The sequence below is a fragment of the Dermochelys coriacea genome, chromosome 28, assembly GCF_009764565.3.
Source record: "Dermochelys coriacea isolate rDerCor1 chromosome 28, rDerCor1.pri.v4, whole genome shotgun sequence".
Classification (NCBI taxonomy): domain Eukaryota; kingdom Metazoa; phylum Chordata; order Testudines; family Dermochelyidae; genus Dermochelys; species Dermochelys coriacea.
The window spans coordinates 5,652,817-5,665,773 of NC_050095.1; the positions used below are offsets into that span (position 1 = coordinate 5,652,817).

Genomic DNA, 12,957 nt, shown 5'->3' on the forward strand with positions numbered 1-12,957 from the left:
CCCGCGGGGGGGGGGGCTGAGACCCCCTCGGATTTACCGCTGCCCCCTCCCCTGGGGACCCCCCCCCCGCTCCCTCCCCTGGGGACCCCCCCCGCTCCCGCCCCGCCCCCTTTTCTCTCCACAGCAGCCAGGGTGACCCCCCGCCCCCTCCCCTCCCTGAGACGGTCTCTGCCCCCCCGTACCCCGTTTCCTCCCCACTTCGCCCGTGGCCAGTTCGAATCTCCGGTCTGGGGTGCCCCCCCCGCCCCCCATTTGCCTGCAGTGATTTGTCCTTAGTCTGGGCCCCGATTCCCCCTCAGCTCTGAAAGACTGACAGCAAATTCTTGAAAATCTTCCCCCTTTTCTCTCCAGGGTCTGACTGAGATCGGGGCTCTTACGGTGCTGAGGGTGGCGGGGGCCTTGCCTGAGATCAGGTCCCCCCCCCCGTGTGCTGGGCGCTGCACGGACCCCGACAGAGAGCAGGGACCTTGTTGGGCCGGGGGCTACGGTGACCCTGCCTGAGCTCCGGGCCCCTGTTGTGCCAGGCCCTGCATCAAGACGAAGCGAAATCAGACTCCCGTTGTGCCCGGGGCTGCAGAGACGGGGAAACAAAATCAGGGACCTGGTTGTTCCTGGAGCTGCGGAGACCCCAAGTGAGATCTGGGCCCTGTTCTGCCAGGCGCTGCAGAGACCCCCACACAGGTCAGACCCCACTGTTGCGACAGGTGCTGTGGAGACCCCAACGGAGATCTGCGCCTACCACAGATTTATATAAGGGCGATAAGATATTCTCCGTCTTATTCTCTATCCCTTTTTTAATGATTCCTAACATCCCATTTGCTTTTTTGACTTCCGCTGCACACTGCGTGGACGTCTTCAGAGAATTCGCCACGATGACTCGAAGATCTTTCTCCTGATTAGTTGTAGCTAAATTAGCCCCTTCATATTTGTATGCATAGTTGGGGTTATTTTTTCCAATGTGCATTACTTTACATTTATCCACATTAAATTTCATTTGCCATTTTGTTGCCCAATCACTTAGTTTTGTGAGATCTTTCTGAAGTTCGTCACAGTCTGCTTTGCTCTTAACTATCTTGAGGAGTTTACTGTCGTCTGCTATCTTGAGGAGTTTACTGTCGTCTGCAAACTTGGCCGCTTCACCGTTTACCCCTTTCTCCGGATCATTTATGAATAAGTTGAATAGGATTGGTCGTAGTACTGACCCTTGGGGAACACAACTAGTTACCCCTCTCCATTCTGAAAACTGACCATTTATTCCTACCCTTTGTTCCCTGTCTTTTAACCGGTTCTCAATCCATGAAAGGATCTTCCCTCTTATGCCATGACAACTTAATTTACGTAAGAGCCTTTGGTGAGAGACCTTGTCAAAGGCTTTCTGGAAATCTAAGTACACTATGTCCCTTGTCTACGTGTTCGTTGACCACCTCAAAGAACTCAAATAGATTAGTAAGACATGATCTCCCTTTACAGAAACCATATTGACTTTTGCCCAACCATTTATGTTCTTCTATGTCTCTGACAATTTTATTCTTTACTATTGTTTCAACTAATTTGCCCGGTACTGACGTTAGACTTACCGGTCTGTAATTGGAATGATCACCTCTAGAGCCCTTCTTAAATATTGGCATTACATTAGCTATCTTCCAGTCATTGGTGTGTGTTTTTATTGTAAAGCATTTAGGCTGTTTGTTTTTGTAGATAGGTGTTAATCATCTGTCCTCTTCCTAGAGTTCCGAGGAGGTTATATGAGTATTTTTAAAGAGTGCAGACGGCGGATTAGGTTGCAGTGAGGTCTTCATAAGCGCAGGATCAGGCTCTAAACTGCTGTTAAGTCCACACAGTGAACAAACTGAAAAAACACTTTGACCTTTCTGTTTTAGTGACCCTATGGGTAAATTACAGTAATCCAAGGTTAAAAGAAATAGATCTGTGATTTCATTTTGATTGGTGTGGCTTTAAGGAGCTGCTTTCATGTTATTTACTCTCTCTTAGATACTGACCCTGTAAACAGTCATGCATGTGGAGGGCTCCCATGCATAGGTAGTTTCAGGATTGGAGCTTTAGTGAATGAATACTGGAGCAAAAGCATGTAGATAAGCCTAGCTCACGACATTGGCATGGTTACATTTCAAACAAAATTTCCGTACGGTGTTAATGGCTTAAGGTAAGAAAGATAAGGATTCTATTAACAACATAATTCTTTTGGAGTGTTGTAGGTATCTGAAAACTGTGATATTAATGATTTTTTAAAAAAAAAAAATCCTGTGTTACTAATCAATACATGGTAAATAGTTAACTAGTTAAAACCGGAAGAACTTTACCATGGATGCTGTTTATTTGTTTGGCCTTTCAGTTAGAGTTGGATTCCAGACACGTGATTTCCATTAAGTTTTTTAGAATTTGTTTGGGGAGAGGTATTGGAAACCATTAAGGCCAGATCTTTGCTATCTGGTATAGTTCCCTGTGACGAAGTGGGACTGTTCTTAATGTTTCCTCTGAATACTGTGTGAGTGCCTCAGTTTCCCCTAGGCATTTCTTAAGTTTCTAGGTGGTGGGATAAGGGGGTGTAATTGTTGAAGAGCAAAGGGCCAGGGTACATAAATGGTCGACACTCTGTCTCCTGGCAACTGATGGCCTGGGCCCTTCACTCCTGCAAGGTGATAGCTAAAGGTGTTGGAGAACTAAGGAATCAGGTGGCCTCCTGGCCCAGGAAAGGGACAAAGCCCAGAGGAGGAGGGGCTGGAGAGGGAGTCATTTTGAAGCTGGCTGGTGACGTGGAGTGAAGTGCAGATGTGGTTGTCAGGCTCACTGCCCTCCAAAATGGACCCGGCTGAGGGGTCCTGTTCTCTGTATCTACAAGCTCTGTTTCAGACTGTGTTCCTGTCATCTAATAAACCTCTGTTTTACTGGCTGGCTAAGAGTCACACCTGACTGGGAGTTGGGGGGCAGGACCCTCTGGCTTCCCCAGGACCCCGCCTGGGCGGACTCGCTGGGGGAAGCGCACGGAGAGGCAGAGAATGCTGAATGCTCCAAGGTCAAACCCAGGAAGGTGGAAGCCATGTGAGCTTCTTGCCCTGAAGACAGTCTGCTCCCAGAGAGGACACTTCACCAGAGTCCTGACTGGCTTCATAGGGAGCAGTTCCAGAGCATCGCCCAGGGACTCTGTGACATTCCCACTGTTCCAAGTACTCCCATTGACTCAGTAGTATCAAGCTGTAGGGATGGGGCTAGGTTTTTTGTAGAATGAAGACCTTATTTGCGAGCTCTTCGAAGCAGGGCTCTGTCTGCAAACTCCAAAGCCATGTGTCAGTGTGCTCCAGGGCTTCTACTCTGAGGTGTCTACTCTAAGTTGGTGACACACACAATGTGAAAACAAGAGAACTTTGCCTATTTCTACAGGGCTCTGTTGCACTTGCACAGTGTGGGTCCTAAACACTCATTTAAAATACCCATAACCAACCAGGGATGTTTTACTTCCCTTCCTATTTTCAGTGTTGTCACTTGTTTTTCTGTGGTTTTGTTTGCTGTCTGTGTTGCTTTATTACTTATTTTTCCTGTTCTATGTGTGTGAAGTATTCATCAAATTAAGAATTGACATCCCATAGAAATGGTATAAGCCTGAGTGAATACCTTTTACTCTCCTTTCCAGTATCAGAAAATATTGTGTTAATATTTGCTCTGTGGGCATGACTGTTTCTAGTTGACTCATAGATTTGTTTAGCATCTTAAAGCTGAGCTGTGTGCATGCAAGAGGGATAGTTTTGTGAACTGCAAAAGTCTGTAGCATGCTGGTGTTTTGGCAGATGCTTCACTTTTTGAGAGCAGCTTTCCCTGAAGATTTAGTGTTCTATGGTAGGAGGAGGTTATTAAATTGAGCCTCTGGTGCATACTTTTAATGCTTTTACTTAAGGCCCATGACTGTGTTTTCTTTCTATAGCTGTTTTCAGTAGGCCGCATTTTGGTGTGTTTACTAGCTTGTGTTGTTAGAAAGGATGATAAAATACATCTACTCCAAGGACAGTGTCAATTTTCTTTTTATTTGATTTCATATTAAATGCACATCTTAAGCAGTGCGCCTTATAAATTATCCCTTGTTTTAATATTCTTTCTTCTTCTTCCGTACCTGTGAACTGTTTACAATATATATATTATATCTAGGGTTTTTGTTTGTACTGGTAGCGCACATCCACACATTACCTCAATATTGGTGGAGCACATAACAAAATTCATTCCGCACGTGGATGGACAAAATTAGAGGGAACATGGGTGACGATTCCCTCTTGGGTGGATGGGCCAATCCTGGGGCACATTACCTCTCAGTGATTGATTTCCAATTCAAGTCCATAAAGTAAATTTTCAATATAAATGCTTTGTTCCTTACGTACGCCCCGTACGTTGATCTCTCATAATTGGTCAAGACTCCCAATTGTTACACTAATAAAAATGATACCAACAAGATCTTGTAAGAGGGACAAGGCAAATTGCCACGTTTATTGTAAGTACAACAAAATATTCCTATATACAATTTCTATATAGATCCATTCACACACACAGACATAAAGGTTGTTATAGTTACCAGCCTAGATGTTGCTCGTGACAAGTAACTGGCCAAGTGGCCTAGACACGAGAGTGGAGCCGAGTCGTTGTCAGATGCGCATCCGATGCTCCTGGAGGGTGGTCGTAGAACCAGACTCAAAGAACACAGTCCCTGGATCCAATTTTTATAGGTCTCTGGTTCAATACAAGTCTATGGAAGTTGCTTCATCATGCTGAATTTACAATTGAGATGACCCTCAATCAGCAGGTGGTACATCTACGACGGCTCCATGATGACTAGGTGTTATCATCTTGTTCTTCCTTGATGCGTTTTGGGTGGATTCCGGTTCACCCTCCAGGGGTCATCCGGTTATCTCCACTTTGCATATTCTTCGGCCCATCGATACCAAGGTTGAAATTCTTAGGATTAAGCTGGCACCATTTACTAACCAATTATGTCCCTGCTTCAGGCTCTCAATTCCATGCACTCATCATTTATTCTTTTACTTAACAACACAATCTATGACTCTTGATTCATTTAACAAGTTTTATCCCACTATCTATTTTTCCCTCTTTGGATACCAAGAGTTACATTTCTCCCCCCCCACTGTTCCTCAGACGTTCTTGTTAACTGCTGGAAATGGCCCACCTTGCTTGTCACCATGAAAAGTTTTCCTCCTTCCCTCCCCACCCCCGCTGGTGATGGCTCATCTTAAGTGATCACTCTCCTTACAGTGTGTATGATAAAACCCATTGTTTCATGTTCTCTGTGTGTGTGTATATAAATCTCCCCACTGTATTTTCCACTGAATGCATCCGATGAAGTGAGCTGTAGCTCACGAAAGCTTATGCTCAAATAAATTTGTTAGTCTCTAAGGTGCCACAAGTCCTCCTTTTCTTTTTGCGAATACAGACTAACACAGCTGCTACTCTGAAAAGAGTTACATAGGCATGACAAGGGGCCCCCGCAGGGGAAGAGCATCAGGGTGGTGTTTTAAAGAACAGCATTGTTTCCTCAAAGTGCTTATCACTTTTCAGCATAGACTCTTTGTCCTGTACCAGCCTGAAATAATTAGCACTTTGGCCTTGCATTTGTTACAGCGTGAAATTCAACAGCATGGAACTGATGTTCATACCTTTTTACAATAATGCATCCGATAAAGTGAGCTGTAGCTCACGAAAGCTTATGCTCACGTAAATTTTAGTCTCTAAGGTGCCACAAGTCCTCCTTTTCTTTTTGTGAATGCAGACTAACACAGCTGCTACTCTGAAACCTATATACTCTTTTGTCTATCTTTATTTCTACTACTACATAATTATAATTCTATCATACTTCTGTAACTTTGAGGGCAACCCAACATTATGACTGAGCTTTTTGTAGATGCCTCAATGCTCTGGAACTACTCTGTAGGAAGCCAGTCAGGACTCTGGGGGAGCCTTCTCTCTCTGAACAGACTGTCTCCAGGGCAGAAGCTTACACAGCTTTAACCTTCCTGGGAGCGTTCAGCATCCCCTTCCGCACCGTGTGTTTCCTGCAGCGAGTCCACCCATACGGGGCTCTTGGGGAAGCCCACAGGACCCTGCACCCCAACTCTGCAGTCAGACATTACTCTCAGCCAGCCAGTAAAACAGAAAGTTTATTAGGCGACCAGGAATACAGCATAGAACAGAGCTTGCTATCACAAAAATCAGTGATTTTCAGACAAGTCCATCTTGGGAGTCCTGGGCCAGATGCCCTGGATTCTTCTTCCAGTCCCCCCATGCAGACTGCCCGCTTCCAGCGACCCGATCTCCGACACCCCCAGTTGCTCCTCCTCTGTCTGTTTGTCTTGCTTCCCAGGCAACAGGTGTCTCCTGGTCGTACCCCTCTCCTTGGTCTCTCCTGCCTCGAGGGCCTCAGCAGGAATCACACACCCAGTTCCCACCACCGAAGTATTGGTACAATACACTGGGTAACTGAGATATACATGGTATTAGTATAGGACAGTAAGACTCACATGCAATATAACAAGATGAATAAACCCCTACTTTGTCACAGCCTCACATGATCTCCCCTATGGATAAATAGCCTCCAAGAGATACGTTTGATGTGATGGGTTTGTCAGGTCTCAGATGAGAGCTGCTGGCAAAGACCAAGTGGCCCTTTGCCATGGGATCTCTGTGTCACTGTCTAACCCCTGTAGGCCAGGGAGAGGACAACTTTCTGTCAATGGCCTTCAGGACGGGTGCTGAGTTCACTGCAGTGCCCCTCGTCCCCTCTACATTTCCGTTCTTGGTGTGCTGTTTGGGCTGCTGACCCACTTCCTGCTCCCCAGGCCACCCCGTATCTACTCCATGTGCCAGGCTTCTGGCAGTCCCCAGTGAGAGGCCATCCAGTCCATCAAACTGGTGCCAAACTGCTGGGCCTCAAGGTTTCTGGGGTACACCTTTGTGAGTCCAATTGCCCCCATCCCAGGGGTGCTACAGAGGCATGTTCTTCTAGTGTGTCAGGGCTCCACCCTCTGGCTGAGGCCCCGGGACACTTTCTTCCTCTCTTAGTGTACCAGGTGAAACAACTGTCAGCAAACAATGGTAAATAAAGGAATGAAAGAAAAGAAACTGGGGAGGGGGGGATATGGGCCTCTCTTACTTTTGGGGCTGTGGGAGTGTCTCAGTCCCCTTCAGAGGTTACTGGGTTTCCAGCGCAAGTTTCAGCCTGCTCCCCCTTTGAGCTCCAGGGATCCCCACCCTCCCTCAGTGAAGGCCAGAGCCAGCCCTCTCTCTGGGGCTGGAATTGCTCCACAGACTGTTTCCTTCCCAGGTTTGCCCCCCTCTGAGTAGAGGAGGTCTCTCCTGTTAATTCCTGCTCTAGTCCTGGCATGGTTTGCAGGTGTGGAGGAGCTGGGCCAGTTCAGACTAAAGTAGCAGTTTAACCCCTTCTGTGCCAGCGTGGGGTTTATATAGGCCTCCCCAGGCCCAGGGAATGGCCCCCTATCAGCCCCATGCCTGATGTGGTGGGGAGACCCACTGACAGCATTGCCTTGGAGGGTGCTGCTCCCTCCTGCTCCCACAATCCCCTCCCACTTTACTGCCACCACAGTGCCTGTCACCTTCACTTCTTGAGGGGTGACCCCCAGAAGGTGTGTTTTGTTATCCCTTTCCCTACCCCCCCACCCTCAGGATCCCTTGTGCTCCCTCTGTCACACACCTCTGTCTCAGGAGACAAGGCGGATCATGGGGCGCGGGTGATGCTATGCTGGAGATCCATCATCACTGAAGGAGTGGCAGTCTTGACCCTCCTTGAAGATTGCCGGGATGCTGATGTGCACTGTAGAAGAACTGGAGCTTGACTGAGTCCATAGATCAATTGGCCCACGCTGTGTGACTGTAAAGCCTGCTCTGCGTTGCTGAAAATTGCTCCTGGCACCCTTGCACCCGTAGGTCTCTGTAACACCGTCTTCAGTGACTCGAGAGCATGAGCACCACCCTCAAGTACACTGGAAAGAAGCAGAGAACAAACACCAAATTGACTGTGAGGTCTATATGTAGATTTCACCAACCAAGTATCCGTTGTAAAAGCTTCAGGCACTGTAACAGCATTAACATGGAATCACAGACAGTCCCCTTGGGTCATCCCATATGTCTCCCTACATAGGTGAGCTCATCTTTGTGACAGATGGTCCCTTACAACAGGGATTCTCAAGTTTTTTCTTTCTGAGGCCCTCCAACATGCTATAAAAACTCCATTGCCCTCGTGGGCCACAATAACTGGTTTTCTGCATGCAAAAGCCAGAGCTGGCGTTAGGGGGTAGCAAGCAGGGCAACTGCCTGGGGCCCCATGCCACAGGGGCCCCCACAAAGCGACATTGCTTAGGTTTTGGCTTCAGCCCCAGGTGTGGGGCTCAGGGCCCTGAATTTCAGCCCCATGCGCTGTGACTTCAGCTTTCTGCCCTGGGCGTCAGCGAGTCCAATATTGGCCTTGCTTGGCAGCCCCCCCGATAACTGCTTGTGGCCCCCTAGGGGTCCCAGGCCCCTGGTTGAGAACCTTACACCATGAATCACAGCAACGTTCAGGTTCCTGCCTGTCCCAAAGGACCAGTCACTTCCTTAGGTCAATTGAATCTTAGATCTTCCAACAAAAACAACATTTGTAGCAAGTCCTGTTTATAACCTGTATTAAGATTTATTTAAAAGGAAATGAGAGTTATTTACAAAGTTAAAGCAGATGCAGACGTGTTACAGTCTTAAAGTTCAAAAGGTAATAGAAGCTTCTCTAATAAGCAAGCTCTACATATTCTTTAGGACTAACCCAGGCTAAGGAGCTGGGGATCTCTTGCTTATGCCTAGAAACTTTGCACCTCAGGGTCCAAGTAGCATACAGATCATCAGTTCCTCTTGTAGGGTTTTTTTATCTCCTTCCTACCAGTGCTCTGAGCTGCAAACTCAGCTAATGGGAAGTCAAGAGCACAACAAGAGTCTTTTGTCTTCTTTAACATCCCATAATAGTCTATCTGGTGTTGATGGACCTTTCCTGCCAGGTAGGGTGTAATGCATTCTGTTGCCAATCATCACTTCACATAGGTACAGTCTCTTTCCTGTCTGGTGATTTACAGAGCCACAGAGACTCACAATGCAACTAGTCAGATACTAACCCAGGCAGCAACTCAATAAAGCATTCAATAAAACCTAAACACATTCTTATAATTCTAATACCTGTTTTAACAATTGTTACCAGATTTGTCCGTTACTTTGGGGTACGCTTATTTATTCGAGTTACTCTTCTGGGAGGAGGGTTCTATAATTCTATCAATGTACTGCTTGTGTCACGTGTGTTTTCGTATGGAGTTCTACTTCTCCCTTATGTAAGTCCCCTCCCAATGGAGCTATCCTGCAGGATCTAGGTTCCCCAGGGCTGGGTTTCTCCAGCCCCAGAACCGTATTTGCGTGCGGGCGCGCACACATACATATATAAACCAAGAAAGTTTATGCACGTGCGCACACACGTATATAAACTGAGCAGACCAGATCAATCAGCACTTTCAAGCTGACCCCCTTATATGTCCCTGGACACAATGGGCTGGGTCAAGAAGTACTTTCAAGCTGCCACCCATATGTGTCACAGGTTCAGCACGTCCCTATACCCACTCTCGCATCACAATTGTATTGGTAGTAACCTACTTGATGAGCAAACCCCACAGTATTTTGGGCGCTGCAGGGATCTTTAGCTTAGGTAAAAGAAGCATTGCTGCAGAGTACATGGGGACGCTAAAAACACAAAAGAGTAAAGCTCAGAGAGAGAGAGAGAGAAGCAACCAGCTTAACCATAAAAGTTATTTATTGAATAATAGTGATAACTACACAAGGAGGGCTAAACCGACTTAACACATTATTAAAGGTTAATACCTAAGGTAGAAAGGAAAACGGAGAGAGAAAGAAAGAAAGAAAGAAAGAGAAAAGGATCTCGCTGCTCCCTGAAGCTGGAACTGGTCAGGGTTCCCAGGTGATGGTGGTAGCTCAGGGTCCTGAGTGTGGGAGACAGGCAGAGCCCCCAGCATGATCAGTCAGGAGATGGAGTCCAAGTGGAACTGATACAGAGTCAGGGTCCATGCATCAGAACACTGACTGGAGGGTGAGTAGGGATTTTTGTAGAGAAAATAAAATGGTTCAAGGGAGAACACCAGATTTGTTTGTAGGTAAACTGATAACTCAAGGGTTTGCTTTAGACTAGACAATAGGAACTGATCACTCTTGACTATGTATTGTGTTTTCTTCCAAACACAAAAGGTTCTCTGTTCTTCATTCTGTACGCTAATCCCTGTCCCATTTTTCATGCAGATGAGGCTAGGGCAGTTGTCTCTGTTCTCCATTCTCTGTGCTAATGGAGATGTCTTAATCTTGTCACCCTTGTCAGGAGGGGTCTAGGTGTGTCTCCCAATGGCCTTCACTGCTCTCTGCAAGACTTTTCTCTGATCGGTTTTGGTTCAAGCAGAGACTGGTGTGTGTGTGTGGGGGTAACTTTCATGAATCAGACAGGCTATGTCTAGGCTAGGACTGTGCCCTGGTTCCCCAAGAACACAGAGCTGACTGATATCACAATACTAACACAGGTGAGCCAGATTGATTCCAGCTATGTGTTTGTCCATGTTCAATTAAGACATGGGGGCTTTTGCAGGAGCTAACACCTCTTCTGCCAGTGTCACAGGCAGGATGGGCAGGGATGTTTTCTCTAGCCTCTGTTTGCCAGAAGCTGGGAATGGGTGACGGGGATGGATCACTTGATGATTCCATGTTCTGGTCATTCCCTCTGAAGCACCTGGCATTGGCCACTGAGCTAGATGGACCATTGGTCTGATGCAGTGGGCCATTCTTATGTTCACAGTCTCTATCAGGAGTATCTACTCCTTTGGAGTCACTGGGGAGCCACAGAAAGAAACAAGGTGTGCTGGGGCAAGAAGGCCCAGTCTCAGAGCCCCCGGGGTCATGCTTGTCAAAACCTAAAACTAGGTCCATCCCATGAAAGGGGGCACTCCCAGGAGAGACTGTATAAAGGTGGGAGCATCAGACAACTTTGTAAACCCGAGGCAGCTGCCTTGGGGACAATGACAGGGAGAATCCCCCAAAGTGACTCCTTTGATTCTGCTCTTCTCTGGCCTTTGGTTTATAGAATCATAGAACTGGAAGGGACCTTGAGAGGTCCCTTTAGTCCAGTCCCCTGCACTCAATGCAGGACTAAGTATTACCATCCCTGAGAGGTGTTAGTTCAGTCTGCTCTTAAAAATCCCCAATGATTGAGATTCCATAACCTCCCTAGGCAATTTATTCCAGTGCTTAACCACTGTGACAGGAAGTTTTTCCTAATGTCAGACCTAAACCTCCCTTTCTGCAATTTAAGCCCATTGCTTCTTGTCCTATCCTCAGAGGTTAAGAAGAACAATTTTTCTCCCTCCTTCTTGTAACAACCTTTTATAAACTTGAAAACTGTGATCATGTCCCCTCTCAGTCTTCTCTTCTCCAGACTAAAGAAACACAATTTTTTCAATCTTCCCTCATGGGCATATTTTCTAGACCTTTAATCATTTTTGTTGCTCCTCTCTGGACTTTCTCCAATTTCTCCACATCTTTTCTGAAATGTGGCACCCAGAACTAGACACACTACTCCAGTTGAGGCCTAAACAGCGTGGAGTACAGTGGAAGAATTACTTCTCATATCTTGCTTACAACACTCCTCCTAATACATCCCAGAATGATGTTCGGGTTTTTTGTTATAGTGTTACACTGTTGACTCATATTTAGCTTCTGATCCACTATGCCCCTCAGATCCCTTTCCATAGTACTCCTTCCTAGGAAGTTATTTTCCCATTTTGTATGTGTGCAACTGATTGTTCCTTCCTAAATAAAGTACTTTGGATTTGCCCTTATTGAATTTCATCCTATTGACTTCAGACCATTTCTCCAGTTTGTCCAGATCATTTTGAATTTCAATTCTATCCTTCAAAGCACTTGCAACCCCTCCCAGCTTGGTATTGTCCGCAAACTCTGTAGGTGTAACAGAGAGACTCTGATACTGGGAGGGTTTCACCATGTCTCAGAGGGTTACACTTTGGTGGGAGGGGGCTAGGCCTGTACTGGAATAAGGTCACTCTGTGCTTCACCGTGTAGCAGAACCTAGAATGTCCATTAGCAGGGAAAAATCCTGGGAGGGAATCAGCATGGACAAAAACCCCGCCTGAATTCTCTCACAGTGCCCTTCTCATCCTGGCAGGCTATAGAATAATGTCCACGTTTCACTCCAGATCATCCCATCCTGACAGGGGGAAGGAAATGGCTTCAATGGAGCTGGCTCAGGTAAGGGATTATGAGGGAACTGGTGGTGGGTTCTGCTTGGAGGGAGAGGAGCAGTATATGCATAGGAGGGTGGGAGCTGCTAGAGGTGGTGGGAGGCAGGAAATATCTAGGGTGGAGAAAGGGAGGGGACAGGATGTGATAAACCTGCTGAGACTTGTGTAATGTAGGATGTGATGGGTTGTCACCCCCAGGGTGCAGTCTGGGGGGCTTCTGGGAACTGCTGTGCCCTCTAACCCTCAAGCTGGACTGGCCCTTTTCACACTGCTTTGCTGGAGATTCACCCAGCCAATCGAGGCCCTGTTATTACCCAACAGGACAGCAGTTGGCACCATGCATCTAACTAAACTACCTGAGTGTGTTACCTAAGTGACTCAAGGACCGATAGATGACAACAGCCAATTTCTCAGCAATAAGTGTTAGCAAACAGATCAAAGCAGATTACCAAGCAAATAACCAAAAAGTCAAAGTAAGCCTAACAAATAGATGGATAGAATTTGAATTTGCAATTTCTCACCCTGAGTGATGATAGAAGGAGTTCACCAAGTTTCCATACACAAGCTAGAAATCCCTTTACCTTCGGACCAGCACTTCCCCTGG

The 12,957-nt window shown here is 46.7% G+C and overlaps 3 protein-coding genes and 1 long non-coding RNA gene across 37 annotated transcripts in view; 1 reads left to right on the forward strand and 3 right to left on the reverse strand.

The window, feature by feature from the left end:
* LOC119849376 (zinc finger protein 420-like) overlaps window positions 1-12,957 on the forward strand; it is a 3,142,523-nt gene that overhangs the window by 2,982,935 nt on the left and 146,631 nt on the right. The window lies entirely within an intron of this gene.
* The window catches only part of LOC119849403 (zinc finger protein 501-like), a 1,099,011-nt gene that overhangs the window by 827,844 nt on the left and 258,210 nt on the right, over window positions 1-12,957 (reverse strand). The window lies entirely within an intron of this gene.
* LOC119849388 (zinc finger protein OZF-like) overlaps window positions 1-12,957 on the reverse strand; it is an 875,044-nt gene that overhangs the window by 313,496 nt on the left and 548,591 nt on the right. The gene's annotated exons all lie outside the window — the stretch shown is intronic.
* LOC122457769 lies at window positions 1,260-8,235 on the reverse strand. Its single transcript, XR_006277443.1, has 3 exons — window positions 8,012-8,235; window positions 1,860-1,867; window positions 1,260-1,271 (listed from the first exon to the last, which is right to left on the reverse strand). It is a non-coding gene; the product is annotated as an uncharacterized LOC122457769 (long non-coding RNA).